The sequence below is a fragment of the Accipiter gentilis genome, chromosome Z (genome assembly GCF_929443795.1).
Source record: "Accipiter gentilis chromosome Z, bAccGen1.1, whole genome shotgun sequence".
In the NCBI taxonomy this organism is placed as follows: domain Eukaryota; kingdom Metazoa; phylum Chordata; class Aves; order Accipitriformes; family Accipitridae; genus Astur; species Astur gentilis.
In genome coordinates, this window is record NC_064919.1 from 52,688,854 (window position 1) to 52,701,560 (window position 12,707).

Consider the following 12,707-nt stretch of genomic DNA (forward strand, 5'->3'; position numbering starts at 1 on the left):
TGTTACCAAAAAAAGCAGAGGAGTGTTTGGAAAACCATTCACCTGTAAATAAAATGGCCTTAACTGCAGAACCCTGGGCCTCCTGAACACTTGAAGTCTGCACAGGAGCGGACAGGCAGGACATTCCTTGCAATGAATCATATTTTGGCCTCAGAGTTATTTGCTAAATGTTTTGACTAAAAATAAAACAAAAACAAAGAAAACAAACTTGATGAAAATTTCAAGACGAGAACCGTTCCTTGTTTTCCTTTCATTTTAATGGCACTCAAACCTGAAATACGGGATGTATATCCTTCTGGACAGGAGAGGACACTGGCAGAGGTGAGAGCAGGTACCTGATGACATGAAAAGTGAATGGTGGGTTTTGTTCTGCCTATACAGACATACCTGTGCCTGTAACATGCAGATGATCTAACTGAAGCAGTACTTGCCTTCTTGGTCATCTAGATTCTCCAAAAGATCCAGGTCCTTTAAAAAATGCCAGGCACTTAAGATTTCTGAGTTTTGCTTCCTTTCTCGTCACAAGGAAGTGGATCCTGTTCAACTTACCAAGCGTTACATTCAATAACGGCTGGCAATGTATCTGATGTCAAGTGGAACTACCTAGGAGATGAAGAATATTAAAGCTCTTACCTAGTATTGCAGCAGTGTTTGTCATGCAGATCTGTAGTCCTTGAAAGTAGTACCCAAAGTTTGTAAAAGCTGACACCATAACTATAAGACATTTAATTTTCCAGACTTAGTATTTCCCCACATTTTCTTCATTAAAACAGCAAAGTGCAGATAATACACTTATTCTCTGAGCACAGAATAGATATTTTACTGATTGGGCATTAAAGAGAAGCAGATGGATGTCACTGCAAATTTCATAATGGAAAAGACAGATTTCAGTCACTGCCATGACTAGAGAGAAGGGAGGAAAGCAAGGAAAAGAAATATGGAGAGAGGAATGAAAGGTGAAAAAACAGCCCTATTTCCCCAGATCAGACACTAATGCGTTAATGTATTCTGTCTGAACATATGATACCAAATGGAGGTGCACAAATCGCAACCCTGAAAACTCAGTGGATAGAAAAAGGCTGACTACTTAAGACTCCTGCAACAACTTCAGTACATCTCTAGACACAGCCTGGAGCAATAAAGTGTAAAAAAATTTTTATTTATTTATTTATTTTAAGATTAGATACCTATTTTAGTATTTAGCACATTGTTTTTAGCATTTGGAGACACTGGCTTGTATAGCAACACTACACACATGTGCTGTTGTTTATTTACCTAGTAGCCTTTAAAAGGCAGACATACCAGCCATAGGTACAAGAAGAAAACTTGCACCCACACAAGAAAATGAATATGCCTCAAAGAGCAGTAACAAGGGCACAACAAGTGAAGCATTTGCCCTGGGAACCCTTCCAAAAGGAGCACAAAACTGAAGCAAATATATTGGGTAGGCTGCAGCTGCTGCTTCTGCCACCCAGGAGGAGTAATTCTTCACTGGGGATATGGGTAAGGAAAGGTTATAAGGAAGAAACAGCCACAAAGTTGGGCTGGGGACTAAAAGAGGGCTGCTTTGGGCAGTGAAGTGGTTTTCTCAGGTTTTGAGATCCCACTAACACTGGTTTAGGTTTGTAGCTGTGTGGGGGTGCACATCAGCAAAATTTGCACCCAAGCTCATGGGCTATCTTCTTTCATGACTGAGTCCAGACCTTCTGAAATTAGACCCCCTTCCTACACAGTACTGTAGTACAAGTGATAAACAATATCCACAGCTTGGGAGCTGGAGACTGCACAGATGAGACACACAAGTCCAACAAGAGCTCCTTTTTTTTGCAGGTGTGCAGGCAAAGGTTCCTACCATATTTGTGGCTGAAAATGTAACCTGCATGACCAAAGTATTCAACCATTATCCAAAGAAGAGAGGATCCTGCCACTAATTTTGGAGCTGGAGCCAGAAGTGGGCAGGCAATGAGACTGACCTATTCAGAAATGATTCTAAGGTAGGCAATAGCCCGCAGAGATGCAATGGATGAATGCTTGTGAAGCTAAAGTGGTTTGCACCAGGGTATGATTCCAGTGCAGAAATGGTGGCTTGCAGTATGTTGTACAGGCCCGAGTCCCCACACTCCTTACCTCATGTAATGCTGCTCTTTACCAACACCCTTTTCCCCATTTTCACCAGTGCTAAATATTTGCCAATCTCTAACAAAATAAAAGCGCACACAAAAATGAGGTGAGTGGAGCTGTTAGTTCAGATGCCGCTACTTGAGAGCTCACATAGCTCTGGGGAAATAAGTACTGAGTATGTAATCCCAGCAATGACACTAAAGGTAAATGGATTTGGGGATTTTCGTCATGTACTATGGTAGCAATAACAGCAGTGACAGGACATTTGTAACCCCACATCACATCTGGTGAAAATATTTCATCTGGGAAGCATGGCTTTTATCACATAATTTGGTCCCGTTATTTTAGTGGCTAATGTTTCACACTGCTTGTGATCCTCACCTGAATCGTGGCTGCAAGGTGTCACTCCAGTCCAGATTCGGGAAGCTTGGGATATAAATTGAAGCCAATACATCCACTATCGGAGAAACATGTATTATTATTAAAGCTCATTCATCACACACTGAAGTAAATACCTTGCATGGGGGAATTGGAATCATTCTCAGTGAACTAGATCCATCACCTTCTAAATCAGGTACATCAGCTAGTGAATCAAATGCATCACCTTTGAATTAGATGGACTCCCGGTTGAATTAGATGCATCACCTATTGAATCAAATACATTACTATTGAATCAAAAAGTGTACGTCACCCAGTAAATCATGTAAATATTACCCACACTACATGTTGAACAGCTGCATCACCAATAAGTTTAACAGATGACATGTTAAAGCTGCTATAACATTTAAACAATTACCGTAAGGGCCAAATTCAATATATCAGTCACCAGTCCTGGTAGATCAACTTTTCAGACCCAGCAAAAACACTGTAAAGAAGTTTTGCATTTTTTCTAATATGTTAAACCTATAGATGAGTAGGCAAAACCAGAAGGAATAAGAAGGAAAAAAACCACAATTCAACAATATTGCCAGTGTTGTTTACAGCAACAGTGAGATGCACACATATCAAGGCTTAAGGTACCATGATTGTTCCATAACATCTTTAACTGCTGGGCCACATGGCTCAGAGAGAGCTGAGACCATTGTTAAAAGCAGTGACTAACTTCCATCTGTCATAAGATCTTCAGCCTTGCCAGCACCCTAGGTGTTGAAGCAGTGATCACTAAATGCAGGGGTTTATTTATTTATTTATTTATTCATTCACAAAAACTGTATCCCTGGGGTAGGCAAAGATTCTGAAGGTAGCATCAGGTAAAAATGGACAACATCAGATGAGCTGTACTTTGATACTGGAATGGAAGTTGAGTCAAATTCATACCTCAAAAGAGACAGTCTTTTATGAATTATAAAGGCCTTGTTACTGGATGTTTTACATAATTTTTATTGCTTCTATCTGGAATTCCAAGCAGAAGAAAGGCATCAAAATATTGCACCTCCTGGCTCCTGGCCCTCTGATATGAACCTGGACAGTCCCATTTCACAGGCTGGCAAAATGAAGAAGGGAGCATTTTAGTGAATCTTTTCTTTCCCTTTCCACCCTCCTTTATGTTGCATCAGTCATACAAGGAATGCATCAGAGTTGGAGGAGTTGTTGATCTCGCCACTGACTGGCACGTGTTTGGCAGAAGACCATACGTTCTCATCTGCCCAAGTTATCTGGAGTGCTGGAACTCTGGCTAGCCCTTGCAGGAACATGATTAAGATGCAGTTGTAGTCATGTCTGAAATAGTGAAGCACAGATGAAAGATACGCTCAAGACACTGCAGCAGCATTGCTCCAAATGAAAGAGAGCTGAGTCTGTGCTAAGCTCTCCTCCTAATTTAGAGGAGTTTCTTGATGTTTCGCTTTTGCTGAGGAACCCATGGAGAAGAAGTACGGAAGACCAAAATTAGGCGTGGAGATAGATAAAGGCTTGTTGCAGGCTGGGTTAGTAAACAGGAGAGGGAAGGAAAAGGAGGACACCTCAATAAGGATATAAATAAATGGAGTTAACTGGAATTTTAAAATCCTTTGGTACTGGTGACCAAGATCAGCGGCTCCTTTGTCCATGCTCTGGGAGATGGAAGGAAATGCAAATAAAAAAAGTGTGCTGAGCTGGAGACAAGCTGACTTGCAAGACTAACTGCATGTTGTCTACAGTGGTCATTTTTACCCAATAAGAGCATCACTATCAATTCAGACTTACTGACACTGAGGCAGTGGGAGCATTCCCTTTCCACTGCAAGCGACACCCAGGATAAGAGTAGAAGGACTGCTTGACTTAGGTGCACGTGGGTATGCACAGTATGTTTTCTGAACACGCACAACATTTACCATCCTTCAGACAGTTTAAGTTAGGCTCGCTGTATCTTGATTTCCCAAGCATTGTCACACTTCAGAAAAAGGAAAGTGTAATACTCTTCTCACAAAAATCCCCCTTATAAGTCCTTAATGAACATGGCTTGCCTTTCCTGCCCTTTGTCATCTTTGTGACAATCATAGTAAGGCAGTATTGGGAACAAGACATCCGAGTTGCAATGCCCAGTCGTCTGTAACAGACAGAAGTTGCATGCTCTAGTCCTTAACCATTGAAATAGTCTGGGGTTTTTTTGAGTGGCTGGTTGTTCCACCTTTTTTCTCCCAGGTTCCCAGGGCTGCATAAGGGGAGAACAGGAATCAGTCAGCCAGTCAGTCCAATTACAGCACACAGAGACTACTGCTGTCTTTCACCGAGGGCATGAGTGAGGAATGAAAAAAACACATTTGTGCGACAAGGGTTACAGAGAGAAAATAGAATGAGACTATAGCAGCACATGCTCCTGAAAGTGGCCATCACAAAGGAGGGGTGAATTTCTATCCATTATTTCCACTGGATGGGGGGAAAGCATATTCTTATATTTGTCTTTTGATGTATGTTATGCAAATGTCTTCCCTGACTAAAAATTTTTGCTCTTTGTACCTGTAGGGCCCTGACAGGCATTCCCTGGCAAATCAAGTTCTAGCAGCTTACTGTGGTACCACCCTGGCTGACTGTGCCATCCCTGCCACTGGGGTTAGTCTCATTGCAGAGTCAGCAAAATGGACAAAACCAGGGGTGTGCCGATGCCTCAGCTGCTCGACTTCACAGCTTGGCGGTTTAAATTAATACACCAGACATGGACTGGAGCACCTGAGGTATGGGCACACTTCCCTGCAGCTGGAGGGGGTGATTATCTTTTAAACTACTGCAAGTAGGTTTATGAGATAGTATCTGTCAGAGTGATTATCACAGCACTTGATTAGCTTCTCATTGTCTACACAAGCAGGCCACCAGCAACCTGCCCTGGTATTCTCTGTGCCCAGCCCTTGAAGCAATAACCCATGGGAGATACTGTAGTACCTCCTGTATGTATAGTTGTTTTGTAGAGCTGTTCACTTTGCAGTATACTGTATAGGATTCAATATGGAGATGATTTAGTAGATGATCTCCCCATCTAATTCACAAGGGAAGCCATCTGTTTCAAAGGGTGACTTACAGTGCTGGAGTCAATAGATGATGTATCTGATTCAGAAGGCAAGCTTGACGGTTCAGTATGAAATACGGTATAGCCATTGCAATTTCTTGTGCAATGCATTTACTTCAGTGCATGGACATATATGTGTGCATGCCTTTTGGGGTGTGTGTAGGGGGGATCACATTCAGTTTGAATAGTTAACGGGCACAGCAGCCTTTATGACTGTGTTCTGTATAGAAGCTTTGTTAGGAAAAGCAAACTAGTAGGTATGACACTGAAAGGACATGGAAGATTAGTCCAGGCTTGGGGAAACACAGTGGTTTCTGTCATCAGTGTCTGATATCACTTGATGTAGACACTGCACTGAAGAGAACTTCAGAAAGATGATGGCTGCATCCTCAGTACTGAGTCCATTTCATCCAGGCAAGAGTGGGCTCGTCTTTCAGCTCAAAACCCACAGAACTCAACTGTATCCCAAGATACTGCTCTCAGTGGGATCCAGCATCAACACAGACTCTTGAAAAAGACTGATCAGTAGGAATAATTCCTGTTTCTGAGAACATACACATGCTGGGGCTGTTTCTGGGTGGGTCACATGCTGATGATGATTTGCATGCTGCCGTTAGTTAAGTACAGCTAGTACAGACATGCTCTCCCAGCAGTAACACAGTGGATTGTGGTGGACGTTCAGGGAAGGAGAAGCCACAGGATTTTTCTACCAGTGTACATCTGGGCTAGACTTTGAAATGGGAGATCAAGAAAAGAATAGTATAAACATGACTTTTAGGAACTGGCAGCTCTTGTCAGATGATAATTCTTTTTGTGGCTATGGGCAATTCAAGTTTTTTTGCTTTGCTTTACTCCTTTCTATCTATGAGATAACATACACAGTACAGACCATATCTTGCCGGAGCTTTATGGTATCTTATGGACCAAAGACATTCAAACATAATTCAGTGTCAGTGAGAAGCCAAAACTAACAATGGTGAAAACAATGATGCAAATCAAGCAGGATTTGGCCTCCAGCAAAACATCTGTAAATGACATGGTAAGATCTGCACTCTAATCAGCTTTTACCAATGAGAACTGTGTACTTAGTGCTTGGGGACAAATCTGGAGAAATCTTTCCTTTAGCTGAGCTGAGCTGCTCTGAGTTTATCCCAGGAGAATTAAGCAAAGACTGTCACCATGCACAGAGTATGGAAGGCCTGCAAATTAAAGAGGAAATACAATGTTCCTATAATTAGCCTACAGAATTTTCTACTCTTTCATCCTCCCTTGTTGCTACACACCTTTCTTGTTTTTATTGAGTGATTATGTGATTTATAGGACAAACGCAACTGCATTTGCAGCACTGTACTTAGTGATTACCAAAAAAAGAAAGTAAACATTTACTTTCCTTGTCTACTTCTCCTTTATCTGCAGGCGCCCCCAGGAGAAGAGATGTGGAAATCTAAAAGTCCTCTTGATATTATACTGCTTGTTGCTTCTTAGAAATGTTTCTCTAAATGGGATCAGCCATCACTTCCTATTAGTACAACCAGCCTTTTCAGTGATGACATTACACAACGGGCAAGGCTGTGATTACTTAGAGTCATAAGACTGGTCTTGTGAATATACTCCTGTGTCCTACTGCATTCTGAGGGGAGAGTGCTTTGCTTTGCAAAACTACTGCAAAGATTTGAAATCTCAAGTGGGTGTGGAATGATGTACAGCTGCTCTCAGCTCTTTACTATCCTCTCTGGCTTTATGCACCATGCCTTAGTCTTTTCCAGGTCCATTTTTCATAGGCACTATCTGATTGGTCTCATTTTTCCTGTTGGACAGGAGCAAATAACCAGACCACCATGCTGTTGTGAAGACTATGAAGCATTCTTTGGAGGAAGCATATTAGGGCTGTGGGGACAGGTCTCAGGTCATGCAGTTCAGTGTCATTCCACTGAGAAGGGAGTGACCTAAATGATAGACCATAAGTGTTTGGTCTGTGGTACTCCCTCTCAATGTTTCTGGTGGTCTACAACACCCTTACTGAAATGTTAACAAGGCCTTATGTCACTTAAACATCCCTAGCTGGAGTAATGCTTCCAGGGGAGCCTGTCTTTGTAAGATGTATGAAGGTGAGGATATCACTCAGAAACCATTGGAAAAGGAACAGGGCATGCAGCCAGGTGGATGAGGTGGGGATGGGAATTAGTTTAGAGTCACAGAAAAAAAATCAGTAAGCACTGGATGTAGGAGTGAAGAGAAGACGTGACTGTCCTCTCTCAGCTGCTTACTATGGCACAGGGTCACCTTATTTTGCTGAGAGGCCAGAAGGAGACAGTGTATCTTATCTGCCCTTACCCTTTTATAAATTAATTAATTCCTTGAAATGGTTGCTGACTTCCATGCCACTCTTCAGCGGTTAGATGACAATCCACCTTGCCCCCATCACTCGTGAAGTGTTTTTCTTGCAAGCCCACTTGCACTGTTGTAACAAGAAGGGCTAGCACTGCCAGTGAAAGATCTCCTTCAAAATTTGGTTGTCATACACCAAATACTGGGACAACTGCAGAGAAGCTGGGGACATTCAGGCTGCAGGTTAGTATTGAGCAGTATTCATTTTAAAACTGCATCAGAACAAAGCATTAGCTAGGGCAGGACGTTCTTAAAATCCCTATGTGGCTGAGCTGTCTTAGTGGATTAATGGTCAGGTATTATCAGTGAAACAGATGCCCTCAGTTTGACTTTTTGTCTGGTCTCCTTTTCTTCCAGCTGGATGGAATTAGGGAATGCTATCTAGGCAGAGAACAATGTGCTTGATACCTTTTATGGGAGAATGGGCACAGATTTGCAAGTCACTAAGAAGTATTTATTTATTCCCTCCAGTGGCATTCAAATGCAGTCCCACACTGTGCTTGCTCTCTGCCCCGAGGAGACTTTTGCTCTTGGCAGAGCTATAGCAGGGGATTTCAGCGAGTCCTTAGACAGCAGAACTGCATGTATGACAGGCTCTGGTAAGAAAGGGTGCACCAAAGTGGGGTCATAAACACCACACAGTAGGAACTCTGTCAAGAATATGGAAGAAGATTTCCTCCCAGGAAAACAAACCCAAGCCTCTCGATTCTTCATTCGTAATGATACTAACTGTTACAGTTTTCACTTGCAAGACCTGTTTTCTGATTTTGATGTAGGTTCCTCATGCTATATAAGCCTTATTTAAAAATGAAAAAGCAGTCTGCTCCAGTACAGCCCCATCTGATCTCACTATACAAATCTGGGATAGATCGAAGGAAGTCAGTGACCTAACGTGGATATAAAGTCAGTGTGAGTGAAATAACAGTCCAGCAGCAGCTAGTTCAGCTGTGTAGGTGCCTGTGTACACAATTATTACAGCGACCCCAAAAGGAAACATATATGAGGCAATCACTTCACAGAATATATGTGAAACCTTCCTCATAAATGTTTAAATAGTCAGCATTGTGGTGTAGTCCCTTCAGCAAAAACAAGTGCATCAGCACAGAAGAGAACAGCTTGTAGAAGAGGTAGAGTATTCCCACCTCCCTCTTGTTCTTGTCCATTCCCATGGTTGTGATAACCTTCAACCCTTCATTCCTTTTGTGCTAATTTCTTTCTTAAGGAGACCAAATGCTGCAAGAAAAATAAGCAGTTGGTTTAAGTCAACAACAACAATAAGAATGTGGAAAAATAAACCCTCACGATATTGCTAAAAGCCCAGAGGTCATAAGCCCCAAGACAGTTAGCTTCTGGTACACCTGGAATACAAGAATCTAGGGCACAGTGGCAAATTTGTGAGTTCTGTAAGGGGCTGTCATGGTTTAACCCTAGCCAGCAACTAAGCACCACGCAGCAGCTCACTCACTCCCCCCTACCCAGTGGGATGGGGGAGAAAATTGGGGAAAAAAAAGTAAAACTCGCAGGCTGAGATAAGAACAGTTTAATAGAACAGAGAAGAAGAAACTAACAATGATAATGATAACAGTAATAAAATGACAACAGCAATAATGAAAGGATTGGAATGTACAAATGATGCGCAGTGCAATCGCTCACCACCCACCGACCGACACCCAGCCAGTCCCCGAGCGGCAATTCCCTGCCCCCACTTCCCAGTTCCTATACTGGATGGGACGTCCCATGGTATGGAATACACTGTTGGCCAGTTTGGGTCAGGTGCCCTGGCTGTGTCCTGTGCCAACTTCTTGTGCCCTGGCTGGGCATGAGAAGCTGAAAAATCCTTGACTTTAGTGTAAACACTACTGAGCAACAACTGAAAACATCACTGTGTTAGCAACATTCTTCTCATGCTGAACTCAAAACATAGCACTGTACCAGCTACTAGGAAGACAGTTAACTCTATCCCAGCTGAAACCAGGACAGGGGCCAAAATGTGGATGCCAGTGATACAGAAGTCAGGGAGCCCTGGGACCAAAAACTGCAGAAGTCATCCTATGATCTGAATCTCTCCCTAGAAATCCTAGAAACATTGGCCACTGTGGCTGTGAATTGGTCCCATTCCCGGTTGAACATGCAAACCACATGGAGTACCTCCAGGCTGCTGCTGCCCAGTGTATCATACAAAGGCCCCCTGTGCTAGTGTGGAACATCATTGCCTGAGGTCTTGAAAGCAGGATAACTGTATTAGAAGAATACACCCTGCCTCTCAGCATAATTTATTAGCTTGGGCTGAGTAACCCACAGGTCTAGCTTTACTATTTTCCATTCCAGAGCTGGTAAGACAGCAATAACTTGCAGCTCCCTGCACTGTGTCCTACTGTCTCATTAGACCTCATATTTCTCTGTGTGACAAAGGGCCAACTCTCAGCTGCCTCTGTTTTTTTGAAAGGCCTTCTTTGTCTTGCATGAGTGGTGCTGATACATGGAAAGCTACTTGGACTGTAATAATGGGGTATGCATAGGTGCCTTTGACAGATTCAGAAAGTTCCCTGTGTGGCATCATCGACTGTACCATTACAATGGCACGGACTGCTTTCTAGAATGAGTGCATGCTCTTCCCATGACAATGCTGGTAATCCTAGAGAATATCCTAGGTAATTCTGTAAGAGTGTGCACTGTGGTCCCTGAGATAGAGTATTTCAGAAGCAGCTGTCTGTCCCTCACTGCTGTGGGGTGGGAATCAGGACCTTTGGGGCTTGCACAGCAGGCAATATTGCGCAACAGTTCCCACAACTCTTCAGGAAAGCAACATTGAAGCATGTGTGGTACCCTTCTCTTGCCCAAACATAGACGCCTAGTGCCATTTCAGATGTTCTTGTGTATCACTGTCTGGCTTGCACCTGCTGCTTGAGAAGGCCACAGGTTTCCCATGGGACCTGTGTCAGATCTGCCAGCTCCCTGCAGGTGTCGTGGGTATACCAGCACAGCTTACATGGCACCACAGAAAGACCTGTGTTAAGCAACTGAATTGTGCCAAGGGTGCTGGGGCAGCTGAGGTGGCAGGGTACCAGTGGTACCCACAGCAGAGCTGGAAGAAAGTAGAAACGCTGAGAGTAACTGCACATAACAGAGGAATGAGCTCAGGGTTCAGGCGCTGGTTTAAGAGTCAGGTGGCCTACATCCAGTACCCTGTCACAAGCTCTTGAATAATAGGAGGCTAATGAAATTATTAAATAATTCTTAAATAATCTTTTTTTCATCTTGCTTTTGCCATCTATTAAACAAGAGATGATAATTGTCTCTTTTCAAGGAAGCTATTTAGCATGGGGCTTAAACCATTATTGCATGTCTGCACATTGCATAGTACAACATGGATTCTTCTTTTTCTTTTCTCACAGATAATAGAGGGAGAGGGAGGAGAGAGGGAACTATTCCTCCTGCACTTCTTCACTTCTTCCATCTCTTTGCTCTTCTAAGTCTGACTCTCTGAAAACCATGGTACAAAGGAAACATGGCTGTCCTCCATTATACTTCTGCAGTCTGCAGTCAAAGCATTAGGATAGGTCCTTATTCCAGACACCAAAAACCACACTGAGTCTCACCCTTTAATTTCTGTCTTGATTAGCTGTTTTGTTTTGTTTTGTTTTGTTTTCCTTAAACTAGAACACCCTCCCCTCTTTCTCTAATACATTTTCCCCCTTTTAAAAGTGTATCTGTTGCCCCAAGTGCAGCTGAAATGAGTGAACACGTTATGTGGTGCTTCAGGGAATTCCTGAAGAATTGATTCGATTCTTCTGGGATCTGCATTCTGAGAACTGAGAGTATAAGTGCTGCAAAACCTGTTTGTGAATCAAACCCAGACATTAATATATATTAATGTGTGTGTGTGCATGCGTGCATGTGTGTGTGTGTGTGTGCGTGTTTTAAAGAAAAAAATAAAGGTTGACACAAAGAAAGAAAATGAGAGGCAGGGAAAAAAAAAAAAAAAAAGACCAGGATCCTGAGGGTTTTGGGGTATGTTTTTTTAAGTGAAAGCTAATGGAATCCAATATAACTGCTGAAACCTTGTCATCCTTGCTATCAGTGAGAGCCTTTGAATAAGCTAAATCCTTAATCAGTATAGCCTAAGACCCCAATGACTATGTGTAGAAGTGTTAGTCCAGATAAATCCTTGAAGGTTTCAAAGATTTGAAGAGCACTGGCACTTTTCTGTGTAGTGCCTGCCCTTTGTCCTTTTCTCCATGATGTCATTATTGAAGTTTTACACTCACTATGCATGGTGTAAGTTGACATTGACAGTTTCAACACTTTCACACTGACTCTGGAGGATTGTTAGCTTTGAAGCTATTTGGCCTTGAGCAGTGAATTCTTTTTTTGAGCTCATACTGGCTTATAATATCTGAGAAGGTTTGCATCAGTATAGCCCCAGCTTGAATTATGAGAGGAGGCTGGTTTCCAAGTTGGAACTGATACCCACATGATAGGAATAGAGAACGTTATCCCATTTCAGATGGGCAGCGAAGTCAGTGTTCCTGAATCCCCCTGGGATGCAACAATGAGTTTTCATTTTAACATCACAGTTAAAGCAACATCGGCAGCATGGCTTTTCTTGTAATCAAAACTCTGAAGAGCAGTTAGGCTTGGAAGTGACTGTAAGAATATGCACTCTTCTGCCCTGTGATCTGTTTGTTATTAGGCTTTTTGGAAACATCTGTAAGGG